Here is a 27,907-nt window from a genome sequence, read left to right on the forward strand (position 1 = left end):
TTCAGCAAAAATTTGCTCAAAAAATTTTGGTTACTTTCAATTGAGAAACTGCCTAATAACATATTCTTACTTCATAATTTTTGGTGAGAACAATTGTCTATAGAATGAAATATCAGATCCTTTCTAAAGATGTATCTTAAAGAACTAGAAAAGCAAGAGAAACCAAACCCAAAATTGGAAAAAAAAAAAAAAAAAAAAGCAGATCAGAGCAGAAATAAATTAAATTGAAATTTAAAAATATAAAAGATAAATGCAACAAAAAGTTAGGTTCTTTGAAAAGATTTTAAAAAATGACAAACCTTTAGGCAGATTAAATAAAAAAAAGAAAAAAGAGAGAAGACTCAAAATAAATTAGAGATGAAAAAGAGGAGTTTATAACCAACACAGCAGAAATTTAAAGGATCATTAGAGGCACCTATGAGCACTATATGCCAATAAATTGGAAAACCTAAAAAAAATGAATAAAGTCCAAGATACATGTAATCTACCAAGATTGAACCACGAAGAAGTAAAAAACCAGAATAGACCAATAACAGGTAATGAGATCAAAGCCACAATGAAATGTCTTCCAGCAAAGATAAGCACAAGACCCATTGGCTTCACTGCTAAACTCTACCAAATGTTTAAAGAAGAGCTAATACCTATCCTACTCAAACTATTTGGAAAAATACAAGAGGAGGGAATTTTTCAAAACTCATCCCACAAGGCCAGAGTTACCTTGATACTATAACCAAACAAAACACATCAAAACAAAAAGAAAACTATAGGCCAATGTCTCTCATAAGCATTTATGCAATAATCTTCAACAAAATATTAGCATACTGAATTTGACAATACACTAAAAAGATCGTTTATCATGACCAAATGGGATTAATTTCAGGGATGCAAGGATGGTTCAACATATGCAAATCAATCAGCGTGATACATCTCATCAACAGAATGAAGGACAACATAGATGGAACCAGAGGACATTACATTAAGTGAAATAAGGTTGCTGAGCATCATGAACTCAATACATTGTTAGTTATCTTTTCCTACATGCTTTATTTCACCAACTAGACTTTAAACTCTATTGTGTCTGAGTCCAAGGCTTTTATTTCAGTGAATTTCAACAGTGCTTATTATTGGCTCATAAAATATCTTTATCACTTAATTTGCATTTTGTGGCTCAAGATTCAATTCCTTCTTGCTTTTGGATAATTCTTGCTTTGAGGTTTTCTTTCTTCTTCTATTCTAGAAAGTAATAATTTGAGTGACTACTTTGCTCTTCCATTTCTGAATTTTAATGATGGCATTCGTCATTGTAAATGTGAAGGGTTTTATTTCAAAGAATTTCCAGATTGTGTAAGTGGTAGCTTATATCATGATAAAGCAGTGCTCAAGTCTTTAAGAAATGACTTCGGTTAGTGGTTTCATAAACTGATAATAGCTGATACAAAGTGCTAGTCATTATCTAAAAATTTCATGTGGATTGAATGTGATGCACTCATTGAATTCCCCCAACATTCCTCTTGGAAAGTACCATGTTTATCCACCACATTTTACAGATGAAGAAACTGAAATTAATGAGTTTGACGAGCCTCTTCAGTATTCCCCAAGGGTAGTGTAAGAGTTGAAAATAGGAATTTTGCTTTCAGAGCTCTTACAATGAATAAAATAATGCCATAAGGTCATTTGTAATTGATAAATGCAAATAAGCAAAGAAAATTTTAAAAAATACGTGATTTAATGTCACTAGGTCCAATGACTACATAATAGCTTAGTTTATGTGGCCACCTGATGTAATTTTGAGAGGAGCTGAAAGGACTGACTGTTTATAAGACATGAGGGCAGATCCTGCTTGTAAGACACGAGGGAAGATCTAAGGTCAAATGTTCCAAGTGACCTCTATTAGAACCTTTCCTTCTCAGAACATGTCCTAACTACCTCAATGCTAGACCTGTATGAAATTTGAGAAAATATATTTGTAATTTGAGAAAATAGGTTTTTATGCCACACCTCAAAATGTGAATTTCTGCTAAAATATTTCTTTTTCTTTAAAACTTTAATTTTAGGTTCTGGTGTACATGTGAAGATTTGCTACACAGGAAAACTCCTATCTGGGGTCTGTTGTACAGATTATTTCATCATCCAGGAATTAAGGCCAATACCTAATAGTTATCTTTATTCCCCCTCCCCTCCTCCCACCCTTCATTTTTAAGTAAGCCCCAGTGTCGATTGTTTCCTTCTTTATGTTCCTAAGTTCTCATCATTTAGCTTCCACTTATAAGTGAGAACATGTGGTATTATGTTTTCTGTTCCTATGTTACTTTGGTGAGGATAATAGCCACCAGCTCCATCCATGTTCCTGCAAAAGACACGATCTCATTCTTTTTTATGGCAGCTAAGATATTTCTTGAATGTTGCCTAGCATAAAGAAACATTTCATAAGATGAAAGAATATTGCCTCTTTAGCTTTAAGAATATTTCATATAAAGGTTGGGAAAATGCTCCAAATTAAACAACACTAAGAAACAAGACAACTAAATTCAGTTTTATCTTCCAGTGGATCATAGACAGAAAAAAATGCCATAGGAGATATTATTAGGACAATTAGTAAAATGTAGATATGGACTGTATATTAGATAGTATGGCACAAATGTTACATATCCTGAATTTCATAACTACACTGTGGTTATGAACAAGATTATACTTGTTCTTAAGAGATAAAAATTGAATTATTTAGAGTAGGGGGATTTACTCTTTGCAAGCAGCAAATCAGTCAACAACAACGATATTAATAATATATATACATAACAAGCATAGTAAAATGTCACACTGAATCCAAGAGAAAGTTATATGTGAGCTAATTGCACTACTGCAAACTTTCTATATGTTTGGGATTATTTTAATCATAAAAAGTAAAAACAAAAACAAAAACAACTATGTAAAATGATAAAAACACTACAAAATGGTTTAACCCCGGGGGGCGCCAACATGGCTGAGAGAAGCCAGCACCCAAATGCAGCTCCCAGCTAATGAGACTCAGAAGGCTAGAGGACTTCACGATTCCAAACGACGTGTCGGATTGGTTTCTGTGGGACTGATAGGGCGCTCAATTTAGGCCCAGGGAAGGAGCCGCACCCACCCAGGGGAGCAAATCAAGACGGGGGCAGGGCAGGTCCCCACCTGAAACGTGCAACCGGCTAGGAAGGTCGGGGGACTTAAACCCCTCGGCGCTCAGTTTTGGATCTTGTGCTTACCTCATCTCTCATGCAACCCGCGGTCCACAAGAGCCCTGCCAGATGGTGGGGCGCCGTGTGTAGTTGATGCACATCTGAGGAGCAGCTACAGCCCAGCGCTGCAAGTTGTCAAAGGGACCTGGGCGGGAGTGTGGACCAACGCCAGCGGCACGGACCGTCCCACGGAGGGAGGCAGAGTTGAAAGCAGAGAAACAGACCATAAGGACTGGCAGGTCCCACCTCCACAGAGCTCAAACCGAAGCCCTTGCTAGAGAGCTAGGCAGCAAATACACCAAACAAGCAAATCTTCCAACCAGGAAGATTGAGCTCTGGGAGAGACGCCATCGGGAAGGCGCGGCCAATCTCACCTGCAAACAAACCCCAGGGAAGGACCACCCACCCAACAACCTGACTGAACCCGAGGAGCCCAGCATCGCCCTCTACAGGCCAAAAAAGATACAGCTCCAACCTCAATAGAAAAAAACGTCCACTCAGAGACTCCTCCTGAAATCACCAACTTCAAAGATTAAAGGGAGATAAATCCATCAAGATGGGAAAAAAACAGGGCAAAAAGGATGAAACCATCAAAGAACAGAACACCTCTTCTCCTCCTAGGGATCACAACAACTCCTCACCATCAAGGGAACAGAAAAAGAGAATTAATCTGATGAATTGACAGAATCAGGCTTCAGAACGTGGGTAATAACAAACTTCTCTGAGTTAAAAGACCATGTTCTAACCCAATGCAAAGAAACTAAGAACCTTGAACAAAGGTTAGATGAAATGCTAACCAGAATAACCAGCTTAGAGAAGAGCATAAACGACTTGATGGAGCTGAAAAACACAGCACGAGAACTTTGAGAGGCATACACAAGTTTCAACAGCTGAATCGAATAAGCAGAAGAAAGGATATCAGAGATAGAAGATCGAATCAATGAAATAAAACGAGAAGGCAAGATTAGAGAAAAAAGAGTGAAAAGAAATGAACAAACCTTCCAAGAACTATGGGATTATGTGAAAAAAACCTAATCTACGCTTGATCAGTGTACCTGAATGTGAGGGGGAGAATGAACCCCAGTTGGAAAACACTCTTCAAGATATTATCCAAGAGAACTTTCCCAACCTAACAAGGCAGGCCAACATTCAAATCCAGGAAATACAGAGAACACCACAAAGATGTTCCTCAAGAAGAGCAATCCCAAGGCTCATAGTTATCAGATTCACCAGAGTTGAAATGAAAGAAAAAATCCTAAGGGCAGCCAGAGAGAAAGGTTGAGTCACTCACAAAGGAAAGACCATCAGACTTAACAGTGGATCTATCCACAGAAACCTGGCAAGCTAGAAGGGAGTGGGGGCCAATATTCAATATCCTTAAAGAAAAGAACTTTCAACCCAGAATTTTATGTCCGGCCAAATTAAGCTTCCTAAGTGAAGGAGAAATAAAATCTATTATGGACAAGCAATTGCTGAGAGACTTCATTGCTACAAGACCTGCCTTACAGGAACTACTGAAGGAAGTACTAAACAGTGAAAGGAACAACCAGTATCAGCCACGCAAAAACGTACCAAATGGTAAAGAATAACAACCCAATGAAGGAGCCATGTCAATTAATGGTCAAAACAACCAGTCAGTAACAAAATGGCAGGATTAAATTCAAACATAACAATATTAACGTTGAATGTAAATGGCCTAAAAGACATAGACTGGCAAACTGGATGAAAAGGTCAAGCAAGACCCATCGGTGTGCTGTATTCAGGAGACCCATCTCACATGCAAAGACTCACATAGACTCAAAATAAAGGGATGGAAGAATATTTACCAAGCAAATGGAGAGCAAAAAAAAGCAGGGGTAGCAATCCTAGTCTCTGATAAAATGGACTTTAAACCAACAAAGATCAAAAGAGACAAAGAAGGGCACTATATAATGGTAGAAGGATCAATGCAACAATAAGAACTAACTATCCTATATATATGTACCCAATGCAGGAGCATCCAGATACATAAAGCAAGTTCTTAAAGACCTACAAAGAGACTTAGACTCCCACACAATAATAGTGGGATAATTTAATGTTCCACTAACAATATTGGACAGATCAACAAGACAGAAAGTCAACAAGGATATCCAGGACTTGAATGCAGATTTGAACCAAGCGGACCTAATAGACATTTACAGGACACTCTACCCCAAATCTGCAGAATACACATTCTTCTCAGCACCACATTGCACTTACTCCAAAATTGACCACATAATTGGAAGTAAATCACTCCTCAGCAAATGCAAAAGAATAGAAATCATAACAAACACTCTCTCAGACCACAGCACAATCAAATTAGAACTCAGGATTAAGAAAAGCACTCAAACCCACACAATCACATGGAAACTGAAAAACTAGCTCCTGAATGACGAATGGATAAACAATGAAATGAAGGTAGAAATAAAAATGTTCTTTGAAAACAACGACAATGAAGACACAATGTACCAGATCCTATGGGACACATTTAAAGCAGTGTCTAGAGGGAAATTTATAGCAATAAATGCCCACATAAGAAACAAGGAAAGATCTAAAATCGACACCCTATCATCAAAATTGAAAAAGCTAGAGGAGCAAGTTCAAAAAAACTCAAAAGCAAGCAGAAGACAAGAAATAACTAAGATCAGAGCAGAACTGAAGGAGATAGAGACACAAAAAATCCTTCAAAAAATCAATAAATCCAGGAGCTGGTTTTTTGAAAAGATCAACAAAATAGACCACTAGCTAGACTAATAAAAAAGAAAAGAGAGAAGAATCGAATAGATGCAATAAAAAACAATAAAGGGGAAATCACCACTGACTCCTCGGAAATACAAACTACCATGAGAGATTACTACAAACAACTCTATGCACATAAACCAGTAAATCTGGAAGAAATGGATAAATTCCTGGACACTTTCACACTCCCAAGACTAAGCCAAGAAGAAGTTGAAACCCTGAATAGACCAATAACAAGGTCTGTAGTTGAGGCAGCAATTAACAGCCTACTGACCAAGAAAAGTCCAGGTCAGATGGGTTCACAGCTGAATTCTACCAGACATACAAAGAGGAGCTGGTACTATTCCTGTTGAAACTATTCCAAGCAATACAAAAAGAGGGAATCCTCCCTAACTCTATGAGCCCAACATCATCCTGATACCAAAATCTGGCAGAGACCCAACTAAGAAAGAAAATTACAGGCCAATATCCATGATGAACATCGATGCAAAGATCTTCAGTAAAATACTGGCAAACCAAATCCAATAGCACGTCAAAAAGCTTATCCACCATGATCAAGTAGGCTTCATACAGGGATGTAAGGCTGGTTCAACATACGCAAATCTATAAACGTAATTCACCACATAAAGAGAACCAAAGACAAAAACCACACAATTATCTCAATAGATGCAGAGAAGGCCTTTGACAAAATTCAACAGCACTTTATGCTAAAAACTTTCAATAAACTAAGTATGGATGGAAGGTATCTCAAAATAATAAAAGCTATTTACGACAAACCCACAGCCAATATCATACTGAATGGGCAAAAATTAGAAGCATTCCCTTTAAAAACTGGCACTAGACAAGGATACCCTCTCTCACCACTCCTATTCAATATGGTATTGGAAGTTCTAGCCAGAGTAATTAGGCAAGAAAAACAAATAAAGGGCATTCAGTTAGGAAAAGAAGAAGTCAAATTGTCCCTGTTTGCAGATGACATGATCCTATATTTAGAACACCCCATCATCTCAGCCCAAAACCTCCTTAAGCTGATAAGCAACTTTGGCAAAGTCTCAGGATACAAAATCAATGTGTAGAAATCACAAGCATTCCTATACACCAATAATAGACAAACAGAGAGCCAAATCAAGAGCGAATTCCCATCTACAATTGCTACAAAGAGAGTAAAATACCTAGGAATATAACTAACAAAGGAGATAAAAGATCTCTTCAAGGAGAACTACAAACCACTGACCAAGGAAATAAGAGAGGACACAAACAGATAGAAAAACACTCCATGCTCATGGTTAGGAAGAATCAATATTGTGAAAATGGCCATATGGCCCAAAGTAAATTATAGATTCAATGCTATCCCCATCAAGCTACCATTGACCTTCTTCACAGAACTGGAAAACACCACTTCAAACTTTATATGGAACCAAAAGAGAGCCTGCATAGCCAAGTCAATTCTAAGCAAAAAGAACAAAGCTGGAGGCATCACGCTACCTGACTTCAAACTATACTACAAGGCTACAGTAATCAAAACAGCACAGTACTGGTACCAAAACAGAGATATAGACCAGTGGAACAGAATAGAGGCCTCAGAAGCAATGCCACACATCTATAACCATCTGATCTTTGACAAACCTGACAAAAACAAGCAATGGGGAAAGGATTCCCTGTTAAATAAATGGTGTTGGGAAAACTGGCTAGCCATATGCAGGAAGCTGAAACTGGACCACTTCCTTACACCTTATACAAAAATTAACTCCAGGTGGATTAAAGATTTAAACCCAAGAACTAACACCATAAAAACCCTAGAAGAAAACTTAGGCAAAACCATTCAGGACATAGGCATAGGCAAGGACTTCATGACTAAAACACCAAAAGCAATGGCAACAAAAGCCAAAATAGGCAAATGGGATCTAATTAAACTCCAGAGCTTCTGTACAGCAAAAGAAACAATCATTAGAGTAAACTGGCAACCAATAGAATGGGAAAAATTTTTTGCAATCTACCCATCAGATAAAGGGCTAATATGCAGAATCTACAAAGAACTAAAGCAAATCTACAGGAAAAAAACAAACCCATTCAAAAGTGGGCAAAGGATACGAACAGACACTTTTCAAAAGTAGACACATATGTGGCCAACAAACATATGAAAAAAGGCTCATCATCATTGGTCATTAGAGAAATGCAAATCAAAACCACATTGAGATACCATCTCATGCCAGTTCGAATGGTGATCATTAAAAAATCTGGAGACAACAGATGCTGGAGAGGATATGGAGAAAAAGGAACACTTTTGCACTGTTGGTGGGAGTGTAAATTAGTTCAACCATTGGAAGACAGTGTGGTGATTCCTCAAGGATCTAGAAACAGAAATTCCACTTGACCCAGCAATCCCATGACTGGGTATATACCCAAAGGATTATAAATCATTCTACCATAAAGACACATGCACACATATGTTCATTGTGGCGCTGTTTACAACAGCAAAGACCTGGAACGAACCCAAATGCTCATCGATGATAGACTGGACAAAAAATAACGTGGCACATATACACCATGGAATACTATACAGCCATAAAAAACGATGAGTTTGTGTCCTTTGTAGAAACATGGATGAACCTAGAAACCATCATTCTCAGCAAACTGACACAAGAACAGGAAACCAAACACTGCACATTTTCACTCATAGGTGGGTGATGAACAATGAAAATACTTGGGCACAGGGAAGGGAACAGCACTCACAGGGCTAGATGGGGGTTTAGAGGGGAGGGGAGGGGGTGACAGTGGGGAGGAGCGGGGAGGAGGGGGAGGGATAACACCTGGAGAAATGCCTGAGGTAGGCAACAGGTGGGGGTAGGGGGATGGAAACAGCAAACCACCATGGCATGTATGTACTTATGAAACAATCCTGCAGGATGCAGGACATGCACATGTACCTCAGAGCCCAAATACAATTCAAAAAAATGGTTTAATTCTTCAAAGGATAGGAAGTATTTTAATAACCTCAACTCTTTCAATGTAGATATTTTAATTTATATGAATTAAATATCTATGTAGGTAGTTGATTTTTACTGAGGCCTTTTCTTATAAATTCTCTAATGATTAATATGAAGCAAGTTAGCATATTAGTGAATATTTTTTAGTATGTGCATTATGTAATGCTTGAAATATTTTATAAAACTAAAAGTGTTGTGCTACATATCAGTCGAAATATTTAGTGCAAAATATGATCCACCTTCTTAAACTCAATGTTCCTTGGTTCTATCAAGTTGCTTCAACTGTAAATGAAAGCATGAGAATCTATAGGAAAACATTGTAATAAAAATACGCTATCCAAATCAAATTACATGTAGATGATAATATTAACTTGATAATGTCATGAAATGGGTAAAGGAGATTTTCTCATATAACATAACATATAGTATATGCAATTTCACAATTATAGTCAGAGATTTCAAAATCCCTTTTAAAAAGTAACTGATAGAGCATATTGACAGAAAATCATATATAGGATTTATAAGATGCAAAAAGGATATATAAGATGCAAATAATACCATCAACCAAATTGACCCAATTGATGCTTGCAGAACACTCCATCCAACAGCTGAAGAATACATTTTCATTTTAAGTGTATAAGGAATGTTTATTGTGATAAACATTCTGGGTTATAAAGCAAGTCTAAGTAAATTTAAAATAATTGAGGACTTACAAAATTTTTTTTCTGACTTTAATGATATTAAATTAAAAACCAATAAAAAGAAGATATCTAAAACATTCCCAAATATTTGAAAATGTAAAAAGATATTTCTAAAAGACCCATGGGTCAAATAAAAAATCAAAAGAGAAGTTAGAAAATATTTGTATTTCTAAAGGAAATTAGAAATTATGTTTATCAAATAAAAGTGAAAATAGAATATAGAAACAAAGAACTTAAAAAAATGAAGCTACTGAAAACAAATTCCATATTTTCTCTATCCCCAAAGTCTTTTTTTAATTCAAGAATCTAAAGAAAACCAAAAAATTAACACATATTATATTGACCTAAATAGTTAAGAAGATAAGAGTTCACACAGAAATAAAATGAAGCATGTTAAAAAAAAGAAAAAAAAGGAGTGGTGACTTTTGTTGATTTGTTTTTAATTGAAGAAATCATTGTGAATAAATTTAATACCTGACATGAGGGAAAATACCACAAATATTTTTTCAATTGATAGGAATATCTTACATTAAGGAAGTAGTAACTATCATGTGGTAGACCAGGTAGAATGGAAGCATGGTTCTACAGTTCATTCATATGCTTATAATAATATATTAATAACATCTTCAAATGTATTCATATAAAACATATTCTGAATGACTAAGCCTCTATTCAAATAAATATTAATCAAATATACGTAATAATTTAAAACAAATCCTCATATGGTATCATCAAAATATAGTATATAACAGAGATTATTCTTACAACCCATCTGTTAGATGGGGCAGAACTAGTTCCAAATATGGCTCTCAGCAGTTTGGTCTCATTGGTACCAAATTCAAGAATCCAAAGTGTCTAGTCATGCTGTTTCAAAATAACTCATAGCTGAAAAGTTAAATCTCATATGTGCTTTACACATGGTCTTGGCTTTTAGAATGCAAAATCCAGATGAAATGTAATTTATTCTCTAGGAACCATGAATTTTCAGAAAATAGTTTAAATGAGTAAAAGTAGGAACCACAAAGTTGGAGAGCCATGTTAGAAAAATATATCAACACACTTGACAAAATGCTGGTAGTATGAAAAACCCTGAATTGAATATAGTTTAGAATAAATGAAAACTAATATTTGAAATGCAAAGTATTTGGTACCTGGAATAAGTACAATTAAGACTCATTGTTGTTCTTACCACACTCAACATACAAATTAATGATACCTTTCTAACAAGTAAAAATCATTCGTGACTGTGTATGTATATATTTATTAGTGTTTGCCTATGACTTATAATGTATTATTGTGTTTGTATATATGTGTGCATATATATTCACAGAGGTTTCCCTTTATTTTAAAAATAACACACTAAATATGTTATATAAAATGTAAGTTAAAAAACCTCTAAGCTTTACCAGTATTTCCGTATTAAAAAGCAACTTTTCAATTCTTAGATTTTTCATGATAAAAATTCCCGATTTTTATTGTTTTAAGTCAGTTTTAAAGATCAGAAGAGATACATTATCAGGACACTTTACTAGCAAGGGAATATGACATTTTTTCTGATCAACTTAATAATATTTTTGCTGAATATTCCATTTATTCTAAAACATTTGCATTCTATGTTCACAATTATTTTAAAAACAATTTCTTAATATTTATAAAATATAATTCCATTTGCTTGTGTAAAATCATGAAAGCATAGACTTAGTTGAATTTTTCTAACAGATGTTCAAAGTTATTTTCCACTCTTTGGTCCACAAGAACTCTGTAAACAGAACTGCAAATGTTCTAAACAATATGTTGTATATTTTTAACAATTGGGTTGCCTCAAGAATTTAAAGAATGGAATGCTTTGGCCAATGACATGATTATATGTCTATATCTATATAGACATACTATATCTGTATCTATCTACTTCCTGAATTCTGTAATGCCAGCACTTAGGAGAATCATTTGAGATCAGGGTTTAGAGACCATCCTGATCAATGAGCAAGATCATGTCTCTACAAAAAATTGAAAAATTAGGCCAGATACAGTGGCTCATGCCTGTAATTCCAGTATTTTGGGAGGTTGAGGTGGGCAGATCACTTGAAGTCAGGAGTTTGAGACCAGCCTGGCCAAAATGTTGAAACCTGTCTCTACAAAAGAATATAAAAATTAGCCAAGCATGTTGGTGCATGACTGTAATTTCAGCTACTCAGGAGGCTGATCATAAGAATTGCTCAAACCTGGGAGGAGGAGGTTGCAGTGAGCCAGTGATCCAAGATGGACCACATCATTTATTTTGAGACCCCCATCTCAAAAATAAATAAATAGACAAATGAATAAATAAATAAATATATAGCAATGCATGGTGGTATGCAATTCTAGTGCCAGCTACTTAGGAAGCTGAGGCAGGAGGATCCCTTGAGCCCAGGAGTTTGAGGCTGCACTATCTATGATTGTATCACTGCACTCCAGCTTGGGTGACATAGTAAGACCCTGTCTCAAGAAAGAAAGAAAGAAAGAAAGAAAGAAAGAAAGAAAGAAGGAAAGAAGGAAAGAAGGAAAGAAGGAAAGAAGGAAAGAAGGAAAGAAAGGAAAATAAAAGAAAAAAAGTCTGAGTAATGTCATTATCTTCCAAAACTCAAATCCACCCAGTGCAGAAACATAGTAAGCATTTCAGTTAATTTTAACTGATTGAAAGAAGTAGATTTGGAACTTTTATGTGTACTTGGGAATGGCTGTGTGTGTGTGCACTTGCAAGTGTAAAGGGAGGAAGGAGGATAAAGAGATAAGAGGGGAAGGTACGGGAGGAGAGAGCAGGTTGAGGCAGTGACACAAAGAGGACAAAATATGAATGTTTGAGGGGCAATACTGAGGCACACTTGTGGGATACAGATAACAACATTCCATGTTAGTTCACCTTTGATACATTCCCACCAGCATATCTGTTAAGTGAATATCTCTCTTGTAAGTATTCTTATAACTCCAATCAAGATCTAAGTGAAAATTATTGACTTCACTCTGTTTCCTCGGATCCTTATGTCTTCTAAATAATTTATTTCTTAAAAATTCTCAGAGAGAGCATTCTATCCCACAAATTTTTATCTCTCTCAAAATGCTGCACTTTTGCTGAAATATCTGATACCTTGTGGTAATCATATATTACTACATACTAGTCATTTTTGGGGGGCTACATGTGTGATGCCAGAAATATTTGCCACATGTTTCAAACTAAGTAAAACCTGAAAATAAGTAAAACCATTTTGACAGCCTTTACTGTCTGCAGACTATATATCCAGGCCTAAGGGACATTTGAAGCCTCCTCCTTTATTATATAAATGAGGGAACAGAAATCTTAAGAGATAAAATTACTTGTTCGAACCCCATATTTGCACTTCTTGATCTTGCAACTGATTTTGGCCAAGCCTCTTGTATTCACTCTTTCCTAGCACACTGATTTTATATGTAATTTTTCTCTCTAAAATTGAACCTTAAACTATCTCTTTGTATTTACTGTGTCTGGGCTTGTATGAGTCTAAGACAGATTAGTTTTAAAAAGACTACTGCTTTGATCATGTTTTCCCTCCTATAAAGAATGTCCAATTTATATACTTCTGAAACATGTCCACATGCTGGAATTTTAGGTATAATCTAACCCTAACTTAATTATAAAATGCATTCTAACATCAGTCCTGAACAAGGACTTATTTCTCCAAAGAGGCCGTCTTCTCTGTTCTTTGTCACTTACCTCTCCCTAGCTCCCAGACTCCCTACATACACCCAATACATGCCTTCTAAGACTATTTGTATTGCTTGTCTTGTTTTCTTGACCTCAAATGTATTTTCCGCCTTTTTCTAGTTATCTAAATTACATTACCGTTCAGAGGTCATCTCAAAGCCCACCTATTTCTAGAAGCCTACCTCCATTAACTCTGGTCAACACTGAAAGTTCCCTTTCTCGAGGGAGCATTTATCTTGTATCGTGATTCTATCCTCTATTGCACTTTATGATGCATTAAATGTTGTCAGTCCTCAATTGTTTTATGTGTTTAGGTGTTGTGTCTCTCCACAACCAAAGTTGTTAATTTCTTGAGGACAAAGACCAAGGCTTATATAAATTCTGTAATCTTTGCCATTAAAAAGTGTGCTATAATTTCATATTGATTTTTTAAAGAGGGCAGGAAATAGTCTGGCATAATATCCAACAGTCCTGAAATTCTAAGCTTATTTAGAGACACATTAAATTGAAAATTAATTCAATAAGTCTTTACTTTCTTTGGATATAACATGGAAGCACTTTAATTAATTCATTGATTTGTGTTAAATTTCTTCATATTCTTATGTAGAAAATTTGAGTGAAAGCATTAAATGAAGTCAAAGTTATTAATTAATCTTATTGGTAGTTGTTGTACTTGTCTTCCCAATATTCATTTTATCCATTTTACCCTACCCCAGGTATAGCAATCATGTAATTTGGAGGGGATGGATTTCGCCCTTCCCCCTCCATTCCATGAACTGCTTTAACTGGATTAAAGAAGTAAGCACTCTTTTCTATTCTGGTAAATTCCTATAAGGAAGCATCCTAACGAGAGTTTGTCTTAGTTTTGCTATTTTAGGAAAATAATATGAGAGGACATTAAAAGATAGAAAATAGATAACACAAATGTATAAATACGAAACCAGTCACAGATGGCTGCACTGGTCTCCTATAATGGGTTGAGTCATGAGGAAAAGCTGATATATTTATTATTATAGATAATTTTAATGGAACTGAAAAACATGGCCTCATATTTTTTCCTCTTTAGAAGACACACTTTAAGTAAAGTTATGCCTCAAACTATAACCCTATACAAATTCACATCTTTAGATAATCTAGTGGATTTTTCACAATAATCCATATTGTCTATGTGCTAAGGCTGCTTTTGAGATTTATCAAATCAGTAAATGTGTTTTCAAAGTTCTTTAAGTAGATAATGGGACTTACCATATCACAAAATTGCGTATTTTTTATTTGAAAATATTCATTTTATTACATACCTAAATAGCAGGAGAGAAAAGATTAAAAAAAAATCCAAAAAAAAATCTTATTAACTCATCAGGATTTTTTTTTTTTTTTTTTTTTTTTTTGAGAGGGATCTCACTCTCACTCTGTCGCTCAGGCTGGAGGGCAGTGTCGCGACCTCAGCTCACTGCAACCTCTGCCTCCCGGGTTCAAGCAATTATCTGCCTCAGCCTCCCAAGTAGCTGGGATTACAGGCCCCCAGCACCACATCCAGCTAATTTTTTTGTATTTTCAGTAGAGACAGGGTTTCATCATCTCAGCCAAACCAGTCTTAAACCCCTGACCTTGCGTTCCACCCACCTCGGCCTCCCAAAGTGCTGGGATTACAGGTGTGAGCCACCGTGCCCGGCCTGCATCCAGATATTTTTGAGTTAGGATGCTTCTAGATGTACACCATTTCTCTGGATGTCATTTTGCACATAGCATGCGATAATTGGACTAAAAATCAATAGAAGAAGACCTAGGCAAACAGTGATAAATGCTGAGAAAAAGAATAAAGGTAAGATAATGGTAGTAATTCTAATTGTGATGTGCCAAGGTGATGTATTATTAGTAGTAATTAATGTATTACTTTTTTTGAGCGACAGGGTCTCGCTGTGCACCCAGGCGGGAGTGCAGTGGCATGATCATAGCTCAGTGGAGCCTAGATCTTCTGGGCTCAAACTATCCTCCCACTTTAGCCTCCTGAATCGCTGGGATTTTAGGCACATACTACATGCCCTGCTAATTAATTTTTCTTTTTCTTTTTTTAGAAATGAGGTCTTGCTTTGCTGCCCAGGGGGGTCTCAAATCCTGGGGCTCAAGCAATTCTCCTGCCTCAGCCTCCCAAAGTGCTGGGATTACAGGTGTGAGCCACTGTGCCCAAACCCTAGTTGACTTTTGATTCGCATTTTTGAAGTATAAGTAGAATACACAGGTGGAGAAATTAAACAACACAGGAAAAGTCACAGAGGAGAGAAAATTCTTCAAAGTACTTGAAGTGCCTGGAGGATGTGATATTTGATAAAGTCCCAATAGTGGAAAACACTAAAAGTAACATATTTTATTATACAAGCAGTTAAGGAGCAAATTTTTTTGTGTCTAGGGGATGATATTAGATATTTACATTGAAAATAATATTTTGTTGAAATTGCGAAAACTGTATTGGAAAAGAAAAAGAAAAACTAGAAAAGGGAGAACCTTATGCAAAGGAATTAGAACAATACCAGCAACAATGATATTGTTGCTTCTTAATAATCAGGAAGGCCTGTAAAGAAAGAAGAGCATGCATGAGGGGACAGTTGAGTTGTAGGTGTTCTGGAAACCACTGTAAAATCTATGCTGGGATTTCAGGAGAGAGGCCAGAATAAGAGAAATGATCATCTGTTAGACTTCCTCAATGCACATGAAAATGAGAATGATCACAAGTGGTTTTGAAACAGAGTTGAGACAGAAAGAAGAGAGCAGAGGATGGTGCCTTAGAAAACATAGCATCTAAGGGATGATGGAGGGAGAAGAGTCTGAGAAGAAATCTACAACGGAATTAGACAAGGAAGGAGAATGAGGAAAACATACTGGGAGTATCATGCAAGGGAGGATTTTCCAGAAAGAAGAAAGAGATGTTATCCAATGCTGCTGGGAGATTGACTAACATGAAGCCTGAAGAGCTATGACTGGGCTTAGCAATTGGGCTTATCATTTTGACAGGGCATTTTTAGGACTATGTGCAGAGAAAATCAGATTAGATTAGGATGCCAATTAAAGGTGAGGAAGAAGAAACTGTGAACATAGATTACGTGAGTTTGAGGGTTGAAGAAGAAAAAGCAGGTGACTTAGGGAAGGCAGGGTTCAGGATAAGTCTTTAATTGGAAAGGAACCACTCAGATGTGGTCTTAGAGGAAAGAGAAAGGGAAGATGCTGAACTGTAAGGTGTAGTTTAAGGAAAGAATCATAAGATGAATGTAGACCAGAAGGCGAGAAGGAGGTGGGCAAAGAGAATGAGTTTTCAAAAGGAAAAGGTGACTTTCAAAGGGAAAGACCTTTTTTTTTTTGTCTGAAAAAAAAGGTACAAAAAGGTCTATCTTTTGACACAGACGGCTATGTGAGGTTGATTAGAAAGCTACTGGACTCCACAGAGATCAGACCCAACACAGGGCGTAATGAATAAGAAAAATATCAAGGGACCAGGTTTGCTTAGATATATTTTATGTCAGTTACTTGAAAAAAGATGCTCTCAGAATATGGATTTTTATTGTGAAAGTGAACATTTTATGGTGCTTAAAACAGCCTAGAAAATTATTACCTAATAATGAGTCAGTGACTCTAAGACTCTTAATTTATGAATGAATTTTCAAGTGTGGCTGGTAACTTTCACTAATGTATACCTTATGCTTTTGGCCCACTGACAAATGTTACTGAGCATTCATTCCCTTTCCATACTGTACAATGAGCATTAAGTTTGTGCTAAGAGTAAGTGAAAATATAATTATATATATAAAATACATGTATTTGTTTAAGGGTGGGTGTGTCTAGCTGGGAGAGTAAGGTGAATTAAATATTATTAAACCAATTAACTGATTAAAATTTAATTAATATATACTGAAATATAGATAAATAAAATAAAGTTTATAAAGGAATTATTTATTGAACACCTACGAAATGCCAGTCTTGTACCAGAGACTTTATATAATTTAATCCTCATAACTATGCAGTGACATTGAAACTGTGACTCACAGAGTTTCACAGATTTATCCCAAGGCACAAAGCCAGGCCAAGACATGAACTCAGGTCTTTCCAGATTGCAGGCAGGGTGTTGCCTTAAATATGGTCTGTGAGCATGTCTAATGACATAATTTTACTTTATTTCCTTGTCCAGATCTGTAGCGGGGATAAAGAAAAATGGATTCTTATCTTCTGTTTACAACTCTTTATTTTAAGACCCTTAACTCACAGTTTATTATTATTTTCTTCAATAAATAAATCTGATTTCTTAATGGTCCTCAGTCTTTGAGTTCCTTTCTGCTTCGGTGGTTATGTAACTTTACAATCTTAAGTAATCTGTGAGGTAGTAAAATCACAGCAGTTTTAACTTCAAAAGGCTGAGCATAATGACTTTTTTTTCCAAGCTCCTACACTAAGTGTGAGGCAATGAGTTTGTGGGTGAGTCAAACAGGAAAATAATCTGAAACGTTATGTAATAATACAATAATGAAATTTAGAGGAAGTTGTACACTAGCTAGAGAAAATCCTTGAATTGTGAAAGGAATTTTATGATAAAAACACTGAACTGCAGGTCTGAACACCAGGAACTTACTTATGACCCTGTCATCAAACTTGAACCCTGTAATGTGGATCAACTTTCTTAGACTTTCTGTACTGCTGTTTCCCCAAATAAAGAAGAAATTTGTTAGACAATCTTTAGAATCTCAAATATTTAATAAAGCTATTGGATACAGCTCTATTTAAGAACATCTTGAGAATAGGGATTACCTTAAACAATGGATTATGGACAGAAAACAAAAAATCATTTATTTCTGGCCATTATGTACTTTTCAAATAGTAAGTGTTCAGAAGTCAAAAGGAAAGAGAAAAGATTAGATGTATTCATTCATTTCTTTCTTGGTCTATTATAATAATCTGAAACATCCGCCTGAACTCAGTTAACTCCGTTAAGTCCCAAAGAGCTTTTGTTTTCCTAAGAGGAGTCAGACTGAAAATTAACTAAATGCCTCAGGATTTAATGCTGCTATTCAGCTATCTTAGTTCAAATCTCTTGTGATTTACTGTCACAAAATTTCTGAACGATACCAATGCAACTCTACCTAACAAACAAAAGGGAAGCCATAACCATATATTGTCGTGTGCGACAAGTTAATGTGTAGTATTTTCTAGTGCTGCCCTCTCCAAAGGTCCCAACACACAAACATCAGCCTGAGTGTCTTTAAACAAACAGTGTTTGAATTCATTCCAGCCTTTCCATTTACAGCAATTTAAGACTGTTTGTATTCAGGAAACAAAATAACAAGGGACAGCTGTTTCTCCACTTTGCTCTTACTTCTGGGCTATTTGAAAACACTTTGACAAGCTAAAAATGTAAAAGAGCATCATTTTTATAATTTAGGGTATGAGTAAGTAGGGCAAAATTATGGAGACCAGCAAAAAATCAATAGTTTTCTTTTTAAACCTATTTTACTATTGTAGAATGAACATACTTTTGGAATACAGGGATGTGCTAGGTATTTAATGTGTCATATATCATTAGCTTTAAGATTCAGGAATCAGCTTATACTAAAACACTTAGCGTGGGTGGTCTTGCATACCTCTAGCCTTATGTAGCATGCTCATGTTATTACAGGGCCATCCCTCCCAAGCTCACCATCACCTGATGACCCCTCAGCTGGTATGCATTGGCATTACCTGAGCACTCGCCATTAGCATTTCATAGTATAAAAGTGTTGTGATGTAATAATAAATAAGCCATCCACTTATTACTGGAGGGTAATTCTGGGATGATGTGACTACTACAACCATATCTCTGCAGCAGTGGACAGCATTGCACCTATGACGGTAAATTGTCCTTACTGTTATTCAACCAAACAGCAAAAGGATGATGCATGAGGCCCTAGTGTGTGCCTTAGATAATTCCATATATGCTGGCAGCCTTGGAAAATTTTCAAAGATGATCATGCACTATTGGAAATCTACCTTCAGAATGCTGCATATAAAAATTAGTTCAGAATCAAACTCTAAATGACTAATTCAAAATGTGACACTATCACAGCCACTTAAAAAACACACACACACACAAACTCACTGATTGAATGTGCCTAAAAGAACGCTTTTGATTTGGAAAAAAAAAAAAACAAAAAAAAACCTCATCAACAGATTTTTCCTGCTTCCTAGGATGTGTGAGTTGCTTCTTTTTCTCAGATACCACATATGAATATTAACAAAAGAACAGTTTGCACAAGAGAAATGCTTTTTTTGTAAACTCAATGGAATGAATGTTAACAGTTTTAGGAATATGTTACATTAAGGGAGAGAGATGTCCATATGCGTGTGAGTATTTTTAGGTAAGTAAATTACCTTCCAAAGGAGCCAGATGGCTCCAGGAACACATCTGCAGTGTGGTTTTCATTTTCTCACTACTTACACTCATAATGACAGGGTCATTGAGGAGATGGTCACAGGCAATCCTATGATAGAGACACTGCCTTGTGTGAAAATAGGGGAAAATGCATCTTAATATTTTTTTTTGCTAAGATGATGAAAGTCTGGAGTCTGTTTAACCAATTGACACAATTTTTCTTCATAGTTACTTTACATAAGGATGAGGAATTTACTGAGGGCTATTAAAACACTGGGGAAAATAGGAGGGGAAGTTTGCAGATTGAATATTATCCATGAATTAAAAGCAACATTATTTTTTGGAGTTTTTGTTTGTTTATATTGGGGAAAAACACTATGATTCTTTTTCATCTCATTCAGTTTTAAAATGAGGAAACTTATTGTGACAAAAAACACGTTATAGGAATATTTCACAGCATGTCCAGTGTGGCAGTTATCAATTTTTTGCCTTTCAGCCTCAAATCCACTCACTTGTCCTGTTTAATGATACTGAAGCTGGGCCTGTAAACACATCTCCTTTGCTAGCTGGCAGATTGTTCTGTTTTGTTGGTAGAGGGTACTGTGGGGGAGTATAGGAGGAAGAGATTGTCTTCCAGGTTCTGGTGTGATTTATAATTCTAATTCCTAGGGCATGACTGCCATTGGTGAGGGGACACTGAGTGTTACTCACATTACGGCAAGTTTTACCAGCACTCTCTGAGAAGTTGAGAAGCTTCCTAGTAAGTTTCGTGAGCTCCTAAGCTGGAAATTTCCCAGTAAGTTTCACTGGGAAACCAGCAGATGACTTCATGCTTGGTAGCACTGCTCTGAATCATCTCAGCAAACTATACCATCCCGAGGCCACAGCTACACCTTCTTCAGCAAAGTCTGAATCTCAGTGTTGGTGGACAGGATAAGAGGAAAGGGAGTGAGAGTTTTTCCAAGTTGGTTTCTTCCTTGAGTACTCTGTCTCATCCTTGGAAGTAGTAACTGCTCTCTATAGCTGCTATTTCTAATTCTTTGGAATTCTCTTTATGCCTTAGTGTGTAATATCTAGTTAGTAGTTAATAATTATATTAAACTTTCTACATTCAAAAGACTGGTGTGGCTTCTGTCTCCTGACTGGATTCTGACTGATAAGCTCAGTTAAAATATTCAAGAAAGGAGAGGTAATGAGACATTTTAAATGAAAGGAAGATATGGGATAGTTGAGAGGAATAAAGTTTAGAAAAGTGTGAAAGCACATGAAATAGGAAAATGTGAAAGAAAGGAAACTAGTGAGGCAGCAGCTATTGTCTTCACTGAAATCTGCCTCTTTACTCTTTGATAGTAACAGAATTAATTGAGGCTGAGTACTGGAGCTCACACCTGTCATCCCAGCCCTCTGGGAGGCTAAGGTGGGCAGATCACTTGAGCTCAGGAGTTCAGGATAGTAACAGAACTGTAGCTAGGCCCATGACAGCCTGACTGGTCTATGGCTGCCTGCCGCCCCTGTTCTTAATGCATGGACACAAGAACAAGCTCTTACCAATGAAGTAGAAATAGAAGTGACACGTGCCATACCCTTCTCCAGAACTTGAGAGGTGATGTGTGTCTCCACTATATTCCCTTTCTCCTGCTGACTAGAACCCAGATATGGGGTGACCCAGCTTTGACCATGCAGAAGACAACATTGCTCCAAAGGATGATGGCACAACAACCTGAAAAATGTGGCCCCTGAAGGACTGTTAGGAAATGAGTTGCCATCCATACCTGGAATGCTCACCCAGACCTGTTTGATGAGCAAACTTTCATAGTTTCAAGCCACTGTCTTCTTGGGTCCCTTTATTATAACAGCTTAGTTTTACCCTAAAACAACTGCTAATCAGAGAAAGTCACTACTATTCTTTTCTCTTATGCCTCCATCCACCTAGATGTTATTATCCATTTATAACTTTTCATACATGTTAAAATATTATTCTGCTATTTCCCCTTCTACTCCACTTGTGTCATAGCCAAATGTCTGTCCAATTAAATCAATTTATTTTTAATCTTTAAAACATGGTCTTTGGCTTTGCTATTCTCTGTACTGTTTTTATTCTTTCTATTGCTTCCATTTTTAATACTTCCTATCCTTTGAGAGCAAGCTCATCTCACTCATAAGTCTTTTGTGACTGGCCTGATTTGAAGCAATCTCTACCTTTTTTTGTCTTTAACTATGAGTGCAATTATTTTCTGAACAAAACACAGAGCAAATGCCAATTTTGAAGTGAAATCCCTCCTGTCTTAACCACTTAGATATGTATTTGTTTCATAATTTTATCCTTTTGTATTTAATCTGAATTATCAAATAAATTATAAATTCTTTGAAAATAAGGTAACCTTGTAACTTTCATGGATTCTAACCAGGTTCCCTAAAGAAACCAAAAAATATATATTTTAAAAGTTTGCTGTTTTGAATTCTTCTCTATGGAAAGGAACCATCTGTCCTTGGAAAAATGGTTGACTGATTCATTGTGTGGGTCAATAAATTTAAAAACTGAGGCTTGATATTGTTATCATACCAGAAAGCAAGGAATCCATCAAATATTACTAGTGAGATGTCAAAAGAAACCAACCTGAAGAGGCTGTCACTAAGCAAAGCTGAGAAAATTTAAGCATCATTAAGTATAATAATTTTCAATGGATGAATGTATACATATAATACATTTATTTTTCTACTCAGTTTACAGATAAGGAATGGTAAGACAGGCACAGAGAAAATAGGTAACTTGCCCAAGCCTTTGTCGTTTGTAATTTTCCTTATAACCACCATTTCCCGTATTTTATAGGATCAGTGCAGAGTGATAAGAAGAAAAATACCTTTTGTTTTGCCTGTATTTGTTCTAAGAAATGATAGCATTGCACTTTGGAAGAAAAATACGGGAAAGAAAAGAATTATATAGAAACAAAAGAAGTAAAGAAGAATTAAAGTAAAAAGAACAGAAGATCTTAATCTTCTTTAGGAATCCATGAAAATTTGTAGAGTTTCCTTCTTTTCCCCATATTGCTCATAGTTATGTCTTTCTTTTTTAATCCATATTCTACCACTCTTTGTACCTGACATAACACATGGTTCTGTTCTCCTAGTATATTATTTATAAAGTGTCATCAGTGACAATGATTACTCATCACGAGAATTATTTTCAGTAAGTTGGGAATAATTGGTATGAAGAGTAAGTGAATTTAGACATGTAAGGTACATAGAACATTGTTTAGAAATAAATTCTCAACAAATGTTACATAATATTAATATGATTATTGTTAATTTCTATTTTGCATTCTACAAGGCAATAGCATATAAACTAAAAATGGAACTCATAAGATCTTTCATTGTTTTATTAATAAAATTAAAGTTAATTCTTATTGCAGGTCTATATTTACAAAATATTTTGGTTAACCTTTATTAGTAATTAACCATGACATTCAAGAAAAATTTACTCAATATACCCTGTGTGCCAGGAGCTAGGAATTTATCATTAAACTAGGTAGGCATTGCCCTGCCTTCATGAATCTTACAGTCTAATGGGAAAAAGTATTATTTTACAAAAGAACACTGAGTGGGATTCCAATTAATCTTGAGATTTTAATTCTAATTTATTGGTAAATAGTACTCTGATACTAGTCGTAAAAGTTTTAAATATGTCTGGGAATTTTTTTGGGGTATTTATGGCATAAATACCATCAAATATTTATTTATAAGTACATTAGATGTTTAATTTGGAAACATAAAACTAGAGTTTCCTTATTTAAGATTTAAACAGATATTGGTCTCTTTATTACTACTTTTTGCAATGGCGTACTGGAGGGGACAGGGCTGTCAAAGAGGTTGACTCTAGTGTTTTACCACTGACATTGTTAAAAAGTGATAGTTAAAAAGCAGTGAGAGTTAAAAAGCAGACCAATGTATAGTCAGTGTTTTACTGTTTTTATTGATGGCACCCATAGCAGAACATGCCTATTGCCCCCCTCCCTGGAGATGCCACTAATTTTTTGTGATAATTTTTGAATCATGCAAGCAATACTACTCAGAAAAGAATACCTCATTTTAATTTTGGTATTTTGTTATTTATTATTATGCTTATGGGGCATTTGTTATATGCCAGGCATGGTCCTAAGTACTTCACACATGTTAACTTAAAAGTCCCTCATAACAACCTTTTAAAGAAAATAGAAATATAAAAACAGATTCGAGATTTTAGTTAAAAATGCCAACTATTCAGTTAAAAAGAGCCAATGCTATTTCTCTCTGAACAAATTTATAGGTAAGATTTTAAAAATTGTTTTATTACAGAATTGGGTTTTACTTTGTAGCCTGAAATAATAGCAACTATCAGAGAGGGAATTAATTTGACCTCTTTGAAATGCTAATTGAATTCTTATCTGCAAACCCAATATTTGCATTGTTGCGCTATGTAAAGGAAATATAAAATCCATAGGCTTGATGAAATGATAAAAAGAATGTGTTTAACTAAATCATTAAAATGAAACAGTCACTTTTATTCTAGGAATATACATTCTGTCCCACATGCAAGAACAAAACAAAGTAACACTAGCACATAGAAACCATATTATGTTTAATTGTATGGCAGTGTTTATTATTTGGATTGTTTGGACAACACACAGAAGATTATTTCCTGAATGTTAAAAATTATGATAGAATATGTTAATACAATTACACCTTCAAATAAACAATTGAATGCTTTCAGTTTGATTTCTGTGAGCTCAACTTAAAATTTTCACTAGCTTCCAAGTGTTGATTTTTTAAAGTCAGACATCATCATTTACTCTTCATATATTTTCATCAACATATTCTGTTAATAACTTTTATATGTCGAAAATTCTCTGTGTATTGTCAAAAACAATCTAAATAAAAAAACGCTGTTAAATAGTTGTAATGGAATGGTTATGGCACAATTTTCAAGGGTATTATTAGTGATAATGATTCATAATGAAGCAGATAAAGAATCATCTACATATTACTACATATTCTAAACAATAGCTGCATATTTCCAGACTCTCATACTTCAATCCACTTCAAAAAACCCTGCTTGAAAGTACATCAGTGCAAAGAATTTTATCTATTACCCACTGGAATTTCCTGATATAAACTCATTCAAGCCAAGTCATTACTATCATTTTGTGTAATTTATTTGGCCATGGCTAAAATTTTCCTTTTTTTTTCTGTTTAAAGGAAAAGCAAAATACAACAACATTATCATTCCTCTTTATTGGCCTTACCAGGATGGCTATAAATTAAATGCAGTCTCAACAAAGTAAGACTGTGTGTTATATTAAAATTACCTAATGCAACTTATAGGAGAACAAAAGTGGTTTTCACCACTGTATGTGAAGCAGACTCCTCTCTATATTAAAAAAAAACACATTTTCCACATTTATTCAAGTAATAAAGCTATTTCCTGTTGAAACTAATGTCATGCCAGGGAGAATTTTATAAGTAGTATCCTCTTTCATGGTAAGAAACATGCATATTCATCTGTGTGGCAATGAGAGAAAGGGTGGGTGATTGAGAATGCCAGAGGTGGTGATTTAGACAGAATATAATTGTACTTGAAATTCTGATGCTTCAAATCACTGTGAATCAAAATGTGTACATGAAACAAATCGATCAACAGGCCTTTTTCAGTAACTGACATGTTAGCAGGGCAATATTGAACCAGGACTGAACTCAAGTAAGGCTGTCACTCATGATTTACCTGGTGGAGCATTTTGTTTGAGTGAAAGTGAATTATGTCTTTGATTAGAAAACACAGAAAAATAGAGTCATCAGACAGACAGAATAAAGATTGACTTGTTTAAAAACTTCTATTGAACGCAAACCTGCCTTTATCCTCATTCTCCCAACATAGACTCACACAACACAGATCCCAGTTGAAGCTGCAGTACATTTGATCTTGTTCTGAATGCTATAGACTATCCCCTTCCCCAAAGCATACTGAGTTACATCCTTTTACAGTTTTTGTAAAAGGGATGCTTCTTCATAAAACCAATGGTCAGTTAATTAATATACATTAACATTTTCTCTAACACAGAGGTTGATCGACTAGCCTAGAGGTTTAAAATTAATCACAACAATCCCAACATACAAGGCTCTTTCCAACAACTTACTTGCCGTGTTTCTTGCTTTCTAATTGACCCAGAGATCACCACCATGCTCTCTATTCCTTCCTTAGGTTACACTTTTGAGAGATGTTTTAGTGTCTTCAGATGAGGAAGGAAGTGTCCGGAGCCTCTGATTCGCCTTTAGAGGACAGAACTTAGAGTTCTGATACCCCTTAGAGTCAAGCAGCCTAATTTTGAGATAATGTCCAGTAGCCTAACAAACAGTTTAGTTTAACAAAGGATCAGAGAGACAATATTTGTCTAGAAAGTATCTAAGGAGACAACAGACTTTTTCATGGCATAATCTACCTAACCCCCACGCCCCACTTCCTTTTGCTAACTCTTCTTACTGTTCCTGTCTCATGTTAAATATCATTTGGATAGGGATGTCCTTTTTGACCCATGATTAGGTTAGGTATCTGGTTATGTGCTTTTAGCACTCTCTGCTTCTCCTTTGTTTAGTTCATTCTTCTTCTTTACCTATTGGGCTCTGTTTATCTAATTTTGCCCTAAATCTTCATTCAGTGCCCTTCCCATAACAGGAAGTCAAAAATATGTGTTAAAAGAAGAATGAATACCTGAGATCAATGAAAGCCATTGTACATTGTCCTGGGTTCTGAGGGAGAAAAATCTAAAATAGACAGTTTGAGGATGAACAGTCAATTCATATGGAACCAAAAAGAGCCCACATAGCCAAATCAAGACTCAGGAAAAAGAACACATATGGAGGACTCACACTATCTGACTTCAAACAATACTATAAGGCTGTAGTTACCAAAACAGCATGGTAGTGATATAAAAACAGGCACATAGTCCAATGGAACAGAATAGAGAACCCAGAAATAAACCCCAAAACTTACAGCCAACTGATCTTTGACAAAGCAAGTACATCCTATTCAACACGTGGTGTTGGGATAATTGGCAAGCAGTATGTAGAACAACAAAACTAGATTCTTGGAATCTAAATATAAGATCTGAAGCCATAAAAATTTTAGAACATAACATCAGAAATACCCTTTTAGATACTGGCTTAGGCAAGGACTTTATGATCAAGAACTCAAAAGCAAATGCAACAAAAACAAAGATAAATAAATGGGACTTAATTAAACTAAAAAGTGTCTGTACAGCAGTAAAAACAATCAGCAGAGTAAAAAGACAACCCACAGAATCAGAGAAAATCTTACAGTCTGTATATCCAACAAAGGACTAATTAATATCCAGAATGTAGAAAAAACACAAATCAGCAAGAATAAAACAAACAATCCCATCAAAAAGTGGGATAAGGACAGGAATAGACAATTCTCAAAACAAGATATACAAATGGCCAACAAAGATATGAAAAAAATGCTCACCATCACTAATGATCAGGGAAAGCAAATCAAAACCACAGTGCGATACCACCTTACTCCTGTGAGAATGGCCATAACAAAAAATAATAATAATAATAATAGATGTCGGCATGGATGTGCTAAAAAGGGAACACTTTTATACTACTGGTAGAAATGTAAACTAGTATAACCACTATGGAAAACATTGTGGATATTCCTTAAAGAACTAAAAATAGAATTACCACTTGATCCAACAATCCCACTATTGGTATCTACCCAGAGGAAAAGAAGTCATGCTACAAAATGATATTTGCACACACATGTTTATAGCAGCACAATTTGCAATTGAAAATGCAAATTGTGGAGTCGTCCCAAGTACCCATCAATTAATAAGTGGATAAAGAAATTGTGGCACATGTATACCATGAAATACTACTCAGCCAAAAAAAAGAATGAAATAATGGCATTTGCAGCAACCTGGATGGAATTAGAGAACATTTTTCTAAGTGAAGTAACTCAGGAATGGAAAACCAAATATCATACACTCTCACTCATAAGTGGGAGCTAAGCTGTGAGGATGCAAAGGCATAAGAATGATACAGTGGACTTTGGAGACTCAGGTGGACAGGGTGGAAGGGGATTGAGGGATTAA

At 35.6% G+C, this 27,907-nt stretch overlaps 1 protein-coding gene across 21 annotated transcripts in view; it reads right to left on the minus strand.

Moving 5' to 3' along the window:
- ROBO2 (roundabout guidance receptor 2) overlaps positions 1 to 27,907 on the minus strand; it is a 1,679,075-nt gene that overhangs the window by 784,508 nt on the left and 866,660 nt on the right. The window lies entirely within an intron of this gene.

The sequence above is a fragment of the Aotus nancymaae genome, unplaced genomic scaffold, assembly GCF_030222135.1.
Source record: "Aotus nancymaae isolate 86718 unplaced genomic scaffold, 86718_ANA_hifiasm-v0.15.2.pri h1tg000022l_1, whole genome shotgun sequence".
NCBI lineage: Eukaryota > Metazoa > Chordata > Mammalia > Primates > Aotidae > Aotus > Aotus nancymaae.